Source organism: Cololabis saira, chromosome 19 (assembly GCF_033807715.1).
Source record: "Cololabis saira isolate AMF1-May2022 chromosome 19, fColSai1.1, whole genome shotgun sequence".
Classification (NCBI taxonomy): domain Eukaryota; kingdom Metazoa; phylum Chordata; class Actinopteri; order Beloniformes; family Belonidae; genus Cololabis; species Cololabis saira.
The window spans coordinates 19431918-19448155 of NC_084605.1; the positions used below are offsets into that span (position 1 = coordinate 19431918).

Below are 16238 nucleotides of genomic sequence, written 5' to 3' on the forward strand. Positions count from 1 at the left end.
GATGCCTGTGGAGCCAGCTGCTCAGGGGACGACTCAGCAGTCCACCGTCTCTTCTGAGATGGACAGAGGACACATGGGTCAAGAGAGGATGAAAAACAGATAGATTGGGATGCTTTTGTTTCCTGTTGACACTATCGTTCAATACCACAGAGAAAGTATAGCTCCTTGATAAGAGGAAGCGAGACATTGCTCGTGGTTCTGGTCTGTGATGTCACATTACCTGCAAATCTGAACGTTTCATTAACAGTAAATACAATAGCAGCAGAGAATAAAGTGAGGAAAAAGACCAGCCCTATAGCAGCGTAGCCACAGGGAAAGTTCAGGGTGACTCACCGGCTATAAGCTTTATAAAAAGGAACGTTTTAAGCCTAATCGTTAAGGTAGAGAGGCTGTCTGCATACAAAAAAAATCTGTTTAACGTGAAACACAAATAAAGTTGAGTGAAGGGGGATTTACAGTCCTGCCCCCGGACATAATAGCAGGAATTAATTGGATCTAAGGGAGATAATCTACAGTAGCACTCTCTAAGATGCTGCTGTGAACTGTAAGTAATTGCCTCGTGAACTGTTTTAAATACTCTGAATGAACAAAACTCCAGCGCAGCATCTTCAACCGAGCGCCACAGGCGGCAGCCTTGGACTTGCTGGGAGTGTTTTCAGCTTGTTTTCTGGGTGTTAGGAAGTGTCAACCCCCCTTACCCAGGTCAGGGTTCTGAACGTTCAGGGGAGCATTTGCGCTGTGATTGAGCTGGACTTGGCTGCTGGAGTAAATCAAGTCAAATCCTGCACCAGGAGCCGTTTTAAAGCCATTTTACTTTTCTAACAATAACACACGGAGCGGTCCGGCCTGAAGCAGGATGATTGTTTATCAACAGGTCGGGCATGAGCTGAGTCGGCCTTGAATCTGACCTTGGAGACGGATTTTGGTCTTTTTTTCCCCAGAACTATCCGGGGACCTGTTGGGATAAACTCAATGGAATAGGACACATTTCCTTAATACTGTAAAAGCTGAACACCTTTCCCACAGAAATGTCCTAAATGTCTTTCACATTCTTCTCTGTGTAAAGAAACATGCAGACGTTCCTGATCCGGATCATAAACGCTGTGGGTAGCGGCGGGTTTGAATGTGATCTGAGCAATCTGATCTCAAAGCTTCCTGGGACCGCCGGCAACAGCGCGGATTACGAAAGGCTAACGTTAATGCCGGAGATCAACGTAACCTTATTGTGAAGAATGAAAGTCTGGAAAGAGGCCATTGTTGTAATCAGGACAGTCCTGTGGGACAGGGGGGGGGGGGGGGGGGGGGGGGGTGTGCCGGGCTTGAAGATCACAACTGTAATTTTGGTTGCCGTCCCTGTCAGTAGCGGCTCCTCCCAGGACTTCACAGTCTCCCTGCTTCCAGAGGTGGACAGAGTACTCGACCCCAGTACTTGAGTAAGAGTACAAATACTACTGGTCAAAATTTACTCCGTTACAAGTAAAAGTAGCTCAGTCAAAATATTACTCGAGTAAGAGTAGAAAAGTACTTGCTTTTAAAGGTACTTAACATTGAGTTAAGATACGGCCAAGGATTTAGTGAAAGTCCCTGCTCCGAGTCCGGCTCGTTATCAGACTCAGACGACTCAGCGGATTGTCTTTCTTCTCCTGACGCAGGCGTAGCCATTGTTACGGCTATGTCTTGACTTGTTGCGGCTCTGTCTTGACAAACGCAGGCTACTTTGGCGGTATCGTTTTGAGGAGGCTTGAGTATTTCCGCTTTACGTACATCCCAGTGGAGAGCGTGCACTGTGACAGGTCTCCTCCTTTGACAAAAACAGCTTGTGTCCAATAGGATTTTAGGGAAGAAGAAAAAAGAGCAGACCTGAAAGTAACGAGTACTTTTCAGCCTTCCTAGAAATTTACTCGAGTAAAAGTAAAAATATTTGTCTTGGAAATGTATTCAAGTAAGAGTAATAAGTACCAAAGAAATCTAATACTCAAGTAAAGTACAAATCCTCTGGATATGTACTTAAGTACAGTACTCAAGTAAATTTACTCCGTTACTGTCCACCACTGCCTGCTTCTCTCCTTCTCCGTCTCGGTGGAACCGCAACCACGTCCAGCTCCGGCTGCTGGCATCCCTCCATCTCCACCACTTCATTGCTCTGTCTCTTTCCAGCCTACAAACTTTTGTGAGTAACCCACTGAAGCAATCTGCCAATTAAAGTGTGGTATCTGGACCTGACAGCCGCCGGCTCCCGCTGCTCGGACCTCGCGGATCCCTGACTCTTTCTCCGGACTCGCACCTCTCCTGTAATCCCGTGGCCTAATTTAAACGGCTGTTTAAATCACTTTGTGTTTGCATCTGCTTTCAGTAACAAAACAAACCCGACAGGTTTGTACGTTCAGGTTTCTCTCTCACTTTAAGTCTATTTAATGAAATCTCTATTTATGTGTTACGAAGGCAGAAGCCCCTTTTCTCCCCTTTCAGTAAACGAAGTGCACGCTCCTCTTCTGTCCTCAAGGTTTTTCTTTAAAGTTCCTTCTCGACAAAGCCAAAAGTATGAATCTGTAGCCTTGTCTTGTTTTTTTTTTATTCATTCATTATTTATTTTTTGTCAAGATGCTGAAGGCCAAAATAAAAATAAGATTCTCAATTTTTGAGTCATGTATTTTTAATGCATCAACCACACAAACAGCATAACTTAGAGTCAAAAAAGGGAAACGCTCAGCAGGTAAATGTGCTTCACTGGTTACTCATTAATGTATGGGAGCTCTAATTGCACTCTTACATTTCAAAAAGTTGGACATTTAAATATTTCCTGAGTTTTTCCTTTACAAAGCCATCTTGCGCTTGTTCGTTTGAAATTATAAATTGGGTGTGATGACTGCAGCAGCTCCCGACTCATTATCTGAGTGGGTCCAGACAGACGCTGGGATCAGAGCTGCCAGAAGTGACAGACACACATTAAACTGGAGAAAACTCTGCACAAGAAAGGAATCATTAAGGCACTAAACTGGACTTGAACTTGAAAACATCAGCTAACGTCGAGAAACTTATTGGCCGTCCAGAACCAAGCATTTAATTAAGAACACGAACCTTCCCGTGTAGAGGAAACCAGTTGGTCCACGCAGAACTAGAACCATGAACCCTGTTACCAGCGTCAGTGCTGAACTTAGCTGCTAGATCTGCAGAAGCAGAGCCACACCGGCCACCGCCCATCTGGAGGGCTTTTCTTTGGTCTTCAGCTTGAAGGTCCACACGTACGTCGGTCCCCTCTGGCGCGTTTTATAGACGGGACACTGGTACACAACTTGACTCTCCTTTTTGGACGCAGGGATGGCCTTGATGAAGATGAAGGGCATGGCTGGAGTGAGCTCCTTCAGCCGGGCGTCAACAATCAAACCGGACTGAAAGGAGGAGAAGGGACAGAGAGCTGGAGTGAGGAAGCAGGAAAACATTTACAAAGCGGCAGATATTTACCAATGACTTTGAGGCTGCAGTGGAAACGTCTCGTCATTGACTGCGGTTAACAATGTTTCTTTAGGAGGGGAATAATACTGTTTGAGTGATTGGGACTGAACCGAAGTGATGTGTGACTTTGTTTGCTGGTCCCCTTGGAAAGTGGTGAAAGTCTTAAGAGTTTGAGTCAAAGTCAAACTGCCCCGACGATACACACCCACCAAACACACTGCAAGCGAGCGGCCTGTCTCATTAATTAATCCTCCTACACTTAGCGCCTGACAAACAGAAGTTTCTTCATGAATGCGCAGCGACTTTCAGGAATGAATATAAATCCTGATGACTTTGAAAAGCTAAGAAGAGAAATCCTTAATTGCCTCTGTTATTGCTCTGCGACTTTAAAGAGGTGCTAAATGTCTGTTTCGGTACATTTATACAATGAGTATCTGGAGCAAAGCCGTGCTGGCTCTTTGAGATTCAATGTGTTTTAGCTTGACGGTCCACATAAACCGTTACCATGGTAACGGGTTTCTGTTTTTATTGTTTAATCTCATAACAAACTGAGAAAGTAAAGATCCATCATGCAGCTGAAGCACTCGGGATGGGCGAGCGGCGTCCGTCACGTGAATACACATCCGTCTACCGTGTAATGTCTGCATTTGTTCCTGTGTCTTGTGAATGTGCAAGGTGCAGCATCCAGCTGTCTTTGACGCCTACAGCTCCTCTGACCGAAAAAAAGAGCAAGGTTCATTAATATAGATGAGTAGGTTTATCATAAATGTTTGACTTTTACTGCTGAGTAGAGTTGTGTCCAGATGGAGTGCATTTTACTCTCCAATTTACACTCTGTTACTCCCTGCCACAGAACTGGCCTTGGGCTTGAGCGGAGGACGTGAGGAGAGGAGGAGGAGAGAAGTGGAGGACCTGGGAGCGGGAGCCGCTCGGCCCGTCCATCCACCTATCTATTTGCCTGCTTCTCCAAGTTTAATGAAGAAAAAAGGGACCACTCCTCTAAAGGGTGATCTAAGTGTTCAAGTGCGAACTCTGCACATTCCCTAATTAAGAAGCCTACAGGGATGCTCCTTGAAAGCTCGGTGCATATTCAGTAGTTGAGTTTATGCAGACAGATACAGTCCTGGGAAGCTGAGTAATGCACTGCACTCTTAGAGCTGAACACAAGGAAGATGCAAAGCAGAAAATTAAGCCACAAAGGGAATTTTGAGGAGCTACGAGGGGAGTTGGGGAAGTTTCTTTACTTGACTTAGTTTAAAGGTGTATTCTCAGCTTAGCGCACCTTATGTTCATCTATCATCCACAGTTAGAAGGGAAATGTGATTTGTGGGGCCCCCTTTTCACTCTGATTGTACCACACTTTCACTCGTATCTTTGCAGTGGGTTTATGCATTTACTTCCATACAGAGTTGGATTCACTTTTCACCAGGCTATTATTGTCAAAAAGAGCACTCGGTAAAGTCTTCTCCAGAACGTTCTCCACACTTTCAGTGAGGTGGAGGTCTAGGTTCTGTGGATTGCCTGGACCGCGTTTACGGCTTGAACCTGAGGTGTCCTGGCATTGTCATTTTGGAACGTAAACGTGTCACCAGGGAAGAGAAAAATCTGTTCATGGAAAAATAATTTAGTAACATTCCTGTAGTCAACAGACTCGATTCCTGCCAAGAGGCACCGCTTGCCAACTTGTACACCAGGCAAATGCTTGGGGCCCCGAGATAGAAGGGGGCTTTGAATCCTAACAATAAGAGAAATCTTTCTTATAAACCAAAGGGGGGTCCACCAGAAAAGGTTTGGGAACCAGCATTGTTTTTTTTAATCCAATCTACACAGGTGTTACCAATACCGTGACTTCTCTTTACAACATTGCTTTGTGTTCTAATGCTTCTCTTTCATTGGATTTTGCCCAACGTTTAAGTGGTTCCTGATCCACACCTGACCACACCTTCCTGCAGGATGAGGCTTCACCACCGTCCTACAGGTTTCAATAATGCATCAGACTGTTCCCAACGCATTTCTGGCAGTATCAGCAAAAAGTGATGCTGCTGAAAAAGAACCATCTTCTTTCATCACCACACTATGGGCCCGATTTACTAAGATCCTAAATAAAGAGTACTAAATTGCGTGTGCACTGAAAAAGTTTGCGCGTGCCGTTTGCGTGCTGTTTGCGTGTGGTTTGCGGGTGATCAACAGGTGCAAACAGCAGTATTTAAATGAGGTGTTGCGTGTCTTAAGGTTTGCGAGCGCAAACTCTGCGCCATGGAGAGTCTGGATGGAATGCACAGTCACAAGTCACAAGCGCAAAATGAAATTTGACGAGTTGGAGTTAGAGATATTAGTGGAAGAGGCAAATAAACACATTCATGAACTACAGCAAAGAAATTTAAACATTACCAAAAGAAACGCAATATCGGAGAAAACCTGCGATAGAATAAATGCAGTTGGTAACACAAAAAACGGAAAAACGTCTGGTTTTTCATATTTCAATTTTAGGCACAGATCAAAAATACGAAATAGAAAAACGGGCCACAGGACCGAATTTGATTTTAATATTTAATTGGTCGGGTTTACGTGACCCCGCGGTGCTCGGCATGATCTGAGGAGAAAAAGACATCAGACACAGAGCTGGAGAGCGCTTTGATTCATCTAATAATGAGTTAAGTTTTTATTCAGATGTCCACAGTATATTGCAAATATTATATATTATATAGCAAACACTGACAGTAAATGTGTGACAGACGGGACCATCATATGGCCGAAAGAAGAGAAGTGTTCAGAACAGCGCACAGAGCGCACACTAAAGGCTGATTTATGGTTCCACACCAACGCAGAACCGACGGCGTAGGGTACGCGGCGACGCACACCCCACCGCGACCCTACGCCGTCGATTTAACGCAGAACCATAATTCAGGCGAAGCTGCAGTCTCTGCGCTGATCCTGACACAGCGGGTCGGAGCGGATTTGGTCATGATGTTTAACCTGTGTTTTGTGAATAATAAGCACGGGTTTTAATTAAATGTAATTTACGAAGGATGATTTCATGTTCAATAAGATAAATAATCAATAAAATACAAAGTTTTGGCACAAAGGCTTGACCTGCTTGTGGGCGAGTGGAGGGGGGCACATTAAAAGAAGTTGGCAAGATATAAGGCGAAGAACTAAAGAAAAAGTGGCCTTTAATAAAACTTGTGCAACCATTTTTAAAATAGCATGCAGCAGAATAAAGACTCTCTCTCTGCGTATTCTTTGATTTTGGATGTCGCCTCCTTGCCACAATAACAGCAGCAGCAGATTAGCATTAACTGAATTGCGTGTGCAATTTTGCGCATTTCAGAGACGCAGTCGTCTTTGCTGTTAGTAGATCAGCTGGCACATTGGTTTGCGGGTGCTGTCAAGTTTGCACACGTTTTAACACACGCAAACCTTTAGTAAATCGGGCCCTATGTGTATTTTAACATATTTAGGGGTAAGAAGCCTCATCCATCAGATCAAAGGGTTAAATGAAACATTCAAGCTAAAATAATACTTACCCATTTACTCAGTTATATCCAGATGTTGAGTTTTTAACAGGCCACGTAAATATTTTCAGTGTACACACACTTTTTCATTTGAGATTTTCAAACTAAATAGCAATGGATTAGTAGGTTGTGTACTGCACCTGTGTGTCCCAGCGTGCCCCCTCCATGCAGGCCATGTATGTAGGCCCCTTCCCGGGGAGGAGAGTTGAAGTCCTCCCGGTTCTTCTTTGTGACATCACAGTGCAGACTCATGCTGTCCAGAGGCCACTCGTTCCTGCCAAGCAAGGATGGAGAGGTTTACTCTGCCACAGCAGGGGATCTCCATCACGTTTATGTCTAAATGCTACCAACGCTACCTTCTAGCCATAGCCTTTATGATGGCGGTGAGGAAGGACTGGGGGTTGAAGACGCCAGCGAGCCACACGACAGAGGGTAAGAGGAAGTCAGTAGACCAGGCTTCCAGCTCCTTGATCCTGGCCAGCAGGTCCGTGAACCATAAAGCCAAGCCTGACATGGAGGGATACGCCCGTTTGGTCCAGATCTCCGGCACCACGTCCAGGAAAATGGCATTCTGAAGGTTCTCCATGTCGGTGGTCATCATCAGCTCTCCCTGATTTGTGAGGGTCAAAAGCAAGATGAGAGGTCACATATTCCATCATGATACGCATTTTTAGAATATCCTGTTTTGATTTTTATCTTTTTTAACAAAATTCACACGAACAGCCTATTTAGGGAACCTGATTGACTGCATCCAGGGAAATCTACCATCCTAGTAAGCAGGAGGTGACAGTAAACATGGAAACGCCTAACTAACAGGGTTAAAAAACAAAAAAACTCAGGACATCTGCTGACTGGCTTGTGGTCTGAGACGACAGGAAAGAGAGACCAACAAACACAAAGGGATTAGTCCAGGGATACCTGCCTATCAGAACCAAAGAGAACCATGTTATCTATGATAATAATGACAAACACAGTAAAGTAAAGGGTAAAGAGAACAGAGTGAAGAAAAAGAGCCCAGTGAATCATGGGAGGTCCCCTGGCAGACTAGGCCTATAGCAGCAAAACTAAAGGGACGGTTCAGGGCACCTGAGCCAGACCGAACTATAATAACTTATTTATCAGTAAGAAAAGTTCCAATCCTATCTCAAAGATAGAGAGAGTGTCGCAGCCTGAACACTAAATGGGTGCTGGTTCCAAAGAGGAGCCTGGCAACTAGGGGTGGGCAAAAATATCGATATGGCAATATATCGCGATACTTTTCCAGCCGATTCAATATCGATATTAAAAATTTGAATATCGATTTTTTTTTTTTTTTTTTTTTTTTATCCCTGATCTTTTTCCCATTATATCACCCAGTGCTCCTACCTAAGTGACAGTCCTGGGCATTGCCACTCTCTACCAACCCTGGAAGGGCCCTGCACTGAGCTCAGGTTTTATTTCACGTTTTATTTCATTTTATAATTTATTTTTTATATAACACAATTGCCTGTCCTTAAAAAATGAAAAATAAAGGACAGAGGTTTATTTATTTATGGATTTATATCTATACTGACTGATCACTGTACCTGTCCTTGGTTTTAGTACCATCTTTCTTGTGTTTATTATCATTTGCCACATAATTAAAGCAACCTCATACTAAATTTAATGTTAATTTCATATGATGTAAATAATATGAAAAACATATACAAATAAGTTGTAACATTAGCTTGTATAGTTATAATAAAACATATATACAACTTGGATTTTAAGATGTGTAATGCATTTTTAAATTTTTCGGTGAACTATGTAGAATATAATAATCGGGATATTGCATAATCGGGATATCGCAATGTGTATCGTATCGTGGCTCAAGTATCGTGATGCGTATTGTATCGTGAGGTCCTTCCCAATACCCACCCCTACTGGCAACTGAAGACTGTCTCCCGTTTTACGTTTGTAAACTCTAGGAACCAGCAGTCTGAGAGTGCTCTGTTAGGCTGTTATGGAACTATGTGTTCTTTAATGTTGGACGCAGCTAAGCTTAGGGCCTTAAACATAAGAAGACTTTTAATTTCTCTCCTGGATTTCACAGAAAGCCAGTGAAGGGCAGCAAAAATGGGAATAAAAAAGCAATGTCCCCTGCTAATCTGTATCAGAGATCTTGGGGCTGGAGGTTCTTCACAGTAACTTTAGGATGCTCTATTAAAGAATGACAGTAGTCAAACCTGAAGACCTCTCAGATCTTCTGCTTCAGGTCTGCTCAGAACCAGAACCAGAACCAGAACCAGAACCAGACATGGAGAAGCAGCTTTCAGCTTTTATGCTCCACAGATCTGGAACAAACCTCCAGAAACTGCAGGAACACTGAAACCCTCCGTTCCTTTAAATCAAGATTAAAAACTCATTTGTTTACAGCTGCCTTTGAATGAATTATTTAAACCATCTGAATTTAGATTTAAACTATGTTCATTTCAATACTAAATTGTAACTTAAATCTAACTTTTCCTTATTCTGCCACTTTACTGTAACTCAATTTCTTTTTTTCCTCTTTACTTTTCATGTTATTATTATGGAAAGCACCTTGAGTTGCCTTGTTGCTGAATTGCGCTACAAATAAACTTTCTTTGCCTTGAAGTAACAAATGCATGGACGAGTTTGTCTGCATCACACTTATTTTTATAATGTGAAGACAGATGTAGATGTAGGACATATCCTGGGCCAAAATAACTCCAAGATTAGTATAAAGACTCCTCTAAAAGGTTTAAGCTTTACCAGCTGGCATTTACAGTTTTTACAGATAACTGAGCGGGAACGTACAACAGAAGAAGTACAGCCTATACAGACTTTTGATTGTTTAAGTTTGATATTTTAAAGGTGAAAACCCAAAAAAGAGTCGGCGAGATTTTGAAAACACAGTTAAAAAGTTCCTCCTCTTCCTCCCCCCTGCCCCGAAGCACACCGACGTGCACGGACCAGACTGAAGGAGAGTTTGACAGACGAGCCAGCGGACTCAGCTGCCGCCACGATGACTCCAGAGCTGTCACTTCCGCGGGTGATTCATATTTTTTGTTTTGATGTGACAGCATTTAATCAAGTGTTGGCTATTGGTGTGTGAAGGCAATTTCTGGTCAAATTAAAGAAAAAAATGCTTCAGTAAAGATCCTCTATCAAACTTTTAAAAGAGAAAATGAGAATGTTTTGTCACAGAAAAGCTGTACTTTCATTGTACTAGGTAGAAAAGAAACGACCAGAGCCTGTTTTGGTGTTTCATTACCACAGCCTGACTATTAGATCTTGCTTTTCTTTGTTGTGCTTGGTTGTCACAAACCGTGTCTGTGGTCAAACAGCTTCTTTATCTGTGACTTTTCATTCTAATAGCAACCTCAACCATGTCCCCAGTTTGTCTCTGCACTTACATGGAAACATATCTTATATGTGGCAACCCATGATAAATGTAGAGATGCATAAGCGTGGGTCCATGGAAACCTGCTGTGGGACAGCGTGAGATTCATAGAGGCCTGTATGCGACAGCCATAAGACGTCTTAATGAAAGTGATGTGGTTCTGCAGATTTATCTGCATCCCTGCATTTACAGCGAACCTCTCAACACTATTCAAAACCCGGATAAGTCACTCCGACCACTTGACATACTGAGGCACTCTGAAGCTGAACCATCTCACAAAAGCTAACATTCTCATAGTTCCTATTTATTCCTCTATAAAGACGAAATATGAATCCATTTGCCGGTACAATATTCTACATGGCTTTTAAATCACTGAGACACTTTATTGGGGCTTGTAGAGGAGGAAGACCGAAGCTCATAACTCCTGGAAAGCAGGTTGACATCCTTTTCTTTTTGTTTGGTGTTAACAGGCGAATTAGTCAGACTCGACACATTGAAGGCATTCAACTCATTCCTCTTCTGCTGCGTCATAAACCAGATTTCTGACTCACTCCAAACACAAGGATTCTGCCAAACACCAAGAATTAGACATGCAGAAATATGAATCCAGCACCCTGCTAAGGTCATAGGTATTGAAGATAACTGGATGGATGTAAATATTTGTTTTATTATATGAACTCTCACACTGCAGCTGTCTGACATTCTGAGTCCCTGACGTCATTGTGAAGACATTTTCAGACCGGTCTGATTCATCCCCCTTTTCTTCTATTCTGTTGCAGGTTCGCTGGTGTGTTTGCGGTCATTGTCAGGTTTCATGAGTCTTTGTGGTTTGTTGGGATAAACCTTTGCTAAGATTGAACTGCTGCGCTCATACGGCACTTTGCAAACCTTTTTAAAGAGAAGAGGCTTCCTCCTGTATCTGGCCGTACCTTCATGGCCTGCTGACTCTACGGTGAAGCTCGTGAAACCAATGACAGCACTACCTTCGCTGGTGTTTGTTTTATTTAGAAATAATCCTTCTCTTTAGAACGATGGGAACGATGGATTTTGGGGGGAATTAGCCTCATGGCCCTTGCCAGATTGAAGGGCACCAACAACTGCTCTTCTAAGATTATTGCTGATGTCATTCCTCCTTGACATTTCGTTCATGTGCACCTGAATAATAGACAGACTTGCTGATAGTCCGTTAATCAATCGCATTTGATTAGCAACGCCTGGGTGCTTCTTACCGTCTCCATTCCCATGGAAACGCTGAATGGGTAATTAGCTTTTCCACACAATGTTTTTGCATTTTGACTTAGTTTGGGTTAAATGAATAATGTTGTGTACAGTGTGGTAGGTAGCATGTCATGTGCTGCTGTTCATCTGAGGCTGCACTAATCTAATTAAAAAGATTTGATGAGGATCAGAGGTTTGTTTTGTTGTCTCCTGTGAAACCTTAGAGTTGAGGAAGGGTGTACTTACCTTTTCAAGTCTATAGATATAGTGTATAGTGTAGATAGATGTAGATATAGTGGATATAGTGTTGCTGCTCTAGGGGGTGATGCTATACCATCATCACACTCACACCTCCTATGATCCCACTGTACACTTTCAGCCTGGCACGAAACAGCAAAGCTGCTTGCTGCTTGATGTGTAATAAGCCGAACGTTTACTAACAGTTACTGCTCAGGGGCCTCATCTATAAAGCTTGCTTGCGCAGAAAAAGCGCCTGAAAGTTGCGGAAGCCGCCTTCTACGCAAAGTCTCGGATCTAAAAAGAAAAAACTAACAGAAAAATCTGCGTATCTTTACGGCAACTCGGACCCTCCCGTAAGAATTTACTTAAGACAGGGGAACTGGCGACGCAGGCTGTGAGGTGGTGAAATGAAGCCAGATTCATGTCATACTCTTAGTAATGTCATCACATATCACAACATATATATGACTTATAATAAAATAGTGCTGATAACGGAGCAGGCGGCGGGGGGGGCGGGGGGGGGCTGCCGCTCCGAGCCCACTACTCCACGCCGAAGAGGAAAAAAGAGAGTGTTCTGATTAAAATAAGGAAAGTTGGACTATATAACAATTGCGTTCATAAGGATAAAGTTTTAAAAAAAATAAAAATTAAAGAAATAGTCTCTTCTCCCCGTGTGTGTCTGCCTGTCATGCACGGGTACGTGCGCTCATGTTGTTACAGCCGGAATTATGGTTCTGCGTCACACCAACGCAGAGCCCACGCCGTAGGGTCCGGCGTACGGTGCGCGTCGCCGCGTACCCTACGCCGTAGGCTCTGCGTTGGTGTGACGCGGAACCATAAATCAGCCTAGAGCAGCTCTGAGGGGAGACGGGAGGGAGGAGGGGGAGCGGGGGCTGCCGGGCCGCCGTCCCGAGTGTCTGGATGATTTGCTGATCCTACCGTTAGTTTTTAAACTGTAAAAAGTGGGGGGGACAAATACATCATTTTGAAAAGACGGGGGGCATGTCCCCCCTGTTGCGCCGGAGAACTCACGGCGTTTAGCGCAGCAACGGCGTGCTGCCACTCACTCGCTTTATTTTATTGTATACTATTTATATACTTATCTAACTTTTACTGTGACCACCAAATAATGTGGTTTTCCTGTCCTCCACATCATATCTAGGTCTCCGTGAAAGTCAGTGTCAGTGTCGGTGGCTGCTACTTCTCATTCATTCTGACGCCAAACCATGGATCTGCGCCAAACAGGCTGCAGAAAGCCACTGCGCATGCTCAGCAGGCTCATCCATATGCATTTCTGGGCGTGATAGGAGGCGGATTCAGCTACGCAACCTTCCAGCTGGACTGCGTGGAAGTCTGCGTGCACATGGTTTTATTGATCCGTATTTTTTTTTGCGCACGGCATTTTCGGCTTTTGAGAGTACGTGCACTTTTAGTATGAATCCTACGCAGTCCATTTTAAATGAGGCCCCAGGGCTTTTTTCTCTACCACAAACTAATTAAAATAGAATTAATTCATTTTTGTAGCTTTAATTAGTTCATTGGAAAGAACCTCTCACATGTATCATCTTTGGAAAAGAAACGTACATTTTGATAAAACTGCACAACCTTTTATGCAGAAGTATTTGGAAAATGACTGTTTTCATGATTTTGCTTTTATACACCATCACAATGGAGTTAAAATAAAACAATCAAGATGTGATCAAAGTCTCTTTTTTCAGCTTTGATTTAAAAGCAAAAATAAATTACCATATTTAGAATTTAGGGGTTACTGCCATGCAAAGTACGTCAATTTGTAGAACATATTTGTAATAGTTGGACACAAGTCCTTCACAGTCATGCCGGTCTAAAGTTCAGAGCTCAGACGTCAGTTCTCCCTGGAGATGCTTTTCCAGGCCGTTTACTGCAGCACCTTCAGATGCTGCAGGTCTTTCTTCCTCCAGTTTTGTCTTCAGTAACTGGAAAGGATGCTCTCATCACTTTAGATCAAACAACTGACTTTGCCACTGAAGACTCTCCCATGTCTTTGTCTTCCAATAGTTTATCGTTGCTTTTAACAGGTAATTTACTGTCCCTGCAATGTTTTGTAGAATTGGGCTGAATGTGAGCAGAAAGTACAACCCTGTACACTTAGAAGTCATCTTGCTACGACTGTCAACAGTCACATTACTGACAAACACCAGTGGGTCCATTCTACAGGCAGCCACACATGCCTGTAACATAACACTCCCCCCACCATGTTTGACCATGGTATGGTTTGGATCATGAGCTTTTCTTTTCCTTCTCCAGACATTTATTTTCTTATCATTATGATACAAGTCTATCTTGGTTTCATCTGCCCAAAGAATCTGATTCCAGAACATGGGAGAACATTTTAGACCGTTACGGGTCAGCTCTACTGCGGCTTTACTGTTTTCCATTGCTACAAGTGGTCTCCACCCCTGTATTGACATTCATGACGTAGGGGTGGGCGGTACACCAGTGTCATAGTCATCACCGGTGTGAAACTGCGCCACGACATGGATTTTGCAATACCGTCAATACCGTAATAAATCAATTATAAAATAATAAGCCTAAATAAGGCATTAAAAACGTCGGTGATATGCAAGGTTTGCTGCCGTGTTGTGACAGCAAGAGGTGGAAACACAAGCAACCTGTTTCATCACTTAAAAAACACGCACGCCTGTGAATATGAAGAGGCAACCCGGGCCAAAATGAGCACAAGTGGGACCAGCAGCACCAGCGGAGCAGCGGTCCCAAGACTACACAGCTTTCACTGCAGGCATCGTGTACTGCTGCTACACCTTACGAAAAGAGTAGTAAGAAATAACAGGGCTTAAAGTATTCCGGCACCGTGCCGGATCTCCGGCGTACGGAGTTTTTTTTCTCGGTGTGCGAGTTTGACTGCTTTAAAAAAAAAAAAAAAAGGTTTGAGAGAAAAAAAAAGTTTGATTCAACCGAGTTCGTCTACCAATGGAATGAAAGGAAAGCAGCTCTGGCTCAACCAAACTAACACTAGCCAATCAGAAGTAGAGCGGGGCGGGTCTTTGACGCCAGCGGAGCGCAGAGCGCTGTTTCAACCTGCCGGAATACCAGTCACCGACTTCAAGATGGAGAAAAAATTTATGAATGTCGGTTTAAAAGAATCTTTTTGCCCAGAAGAAAAAAAGAGTGACAAAAAATACCCATAACCATGTTCTTCTCTCGAAAAAACACATCTGCACCGCGGGCTTTAGGAGGAAAAGACGCTACAGCGCGAGTCGGGATGCAGCGGCTCAGAACAGCAGTGAAATACATGCGAGGCGGTGCTGAACTCCGCAATTTGAAGCTTTGTATAATAATTATTTAAAAAAAAGGGTTGCTACTATGTGAATATCACTTATCACGGGTTCTTTTTGGAACGTAACCCCCACAAAAACAAGGGATTACTGTATATGAATACTCATGGCATAAACCTGTCAAGTTTTGGATTTAAAATTAAGGGAAATTTTCCACCACCCGCTGTCCAACCAGCCCAACCGAGGTCCAGTATTAGATTTTAAGACAGGTTTACAAAATATTTAAAATATAATATAATATAATAAATATATATATATATATATATATATATATATATATATATATATATATATATATATATATATATATATATATATATATATATATATGTAAGATCTTTAGGTTTTTTGCCAAATAAATATGTTGAGAATGCATAATACTCTCCCATGTCTCTTTTTGATAAGGATACTACCATTTACTTATTATATTATAAAAATATTAACCTTATTCACATAAAGGGACAGGACAGGCTACTCCTCCCAAAATGTACCAAAAAATACCGTGATATTATACCGTCACCGTTCAAAAGATGAAAAATACTGTGATATTAATTTTAGGGCATATCGCCCACCCCTATCATGACGGTGTCCCTTGATTGCAGATTTTGACAATGATGCACCTACATTCTCTACTGAATCTCTGACTTCTGCTTTTTAAGAATGTTTAAGTTAATGACGGTCTTCTGCACTTCACACTTTATATTAGCAGCTCCAGCCAAACAGCTGGCACATGCCGACTCATCGCCTGATATATGATAGAGACTTTTGCCTGCGTTATCTTATCTTGAAGAAACGAGGCCACGAGCCACCGCTGCCCATCTGACCTCGGTCTTTCAATTGTACATATACTTTTGAACCCTTGAAAATGGAGGTACTTTGTTTGAAGTTTTCGAAAACTTCTTAAAGCTAAAATGTAACACTTTGATTACCCTATTTCTGGACTATAAGCCACACCTGTATATAAGCCGCACCCGCTCTATTTAAAAAAAAAAAAACAATAAAAAAAAGATATATAAGCCGCACCCACTTTTATTTTTTTTAAAAAGATATGCAAGCCGCAGATATTTATGTTGTTAGATTAGATATTTACTACAT

The 16238-nt window shown here is 42.7% G+C and overlaps 1 pseudogene; it reads right to left on the reverse strand.

Annotated features, from left to right (window-relative positions):
• Positions 1–3161: 3161 nt before the first annotated feature.
• Positions 3162–16238, reverse strand: part of LOC133419100 (dynein axonemal heavy chain 9-like) — a 178716-nt pseudogene continuing 165639 nt past the window's right edge.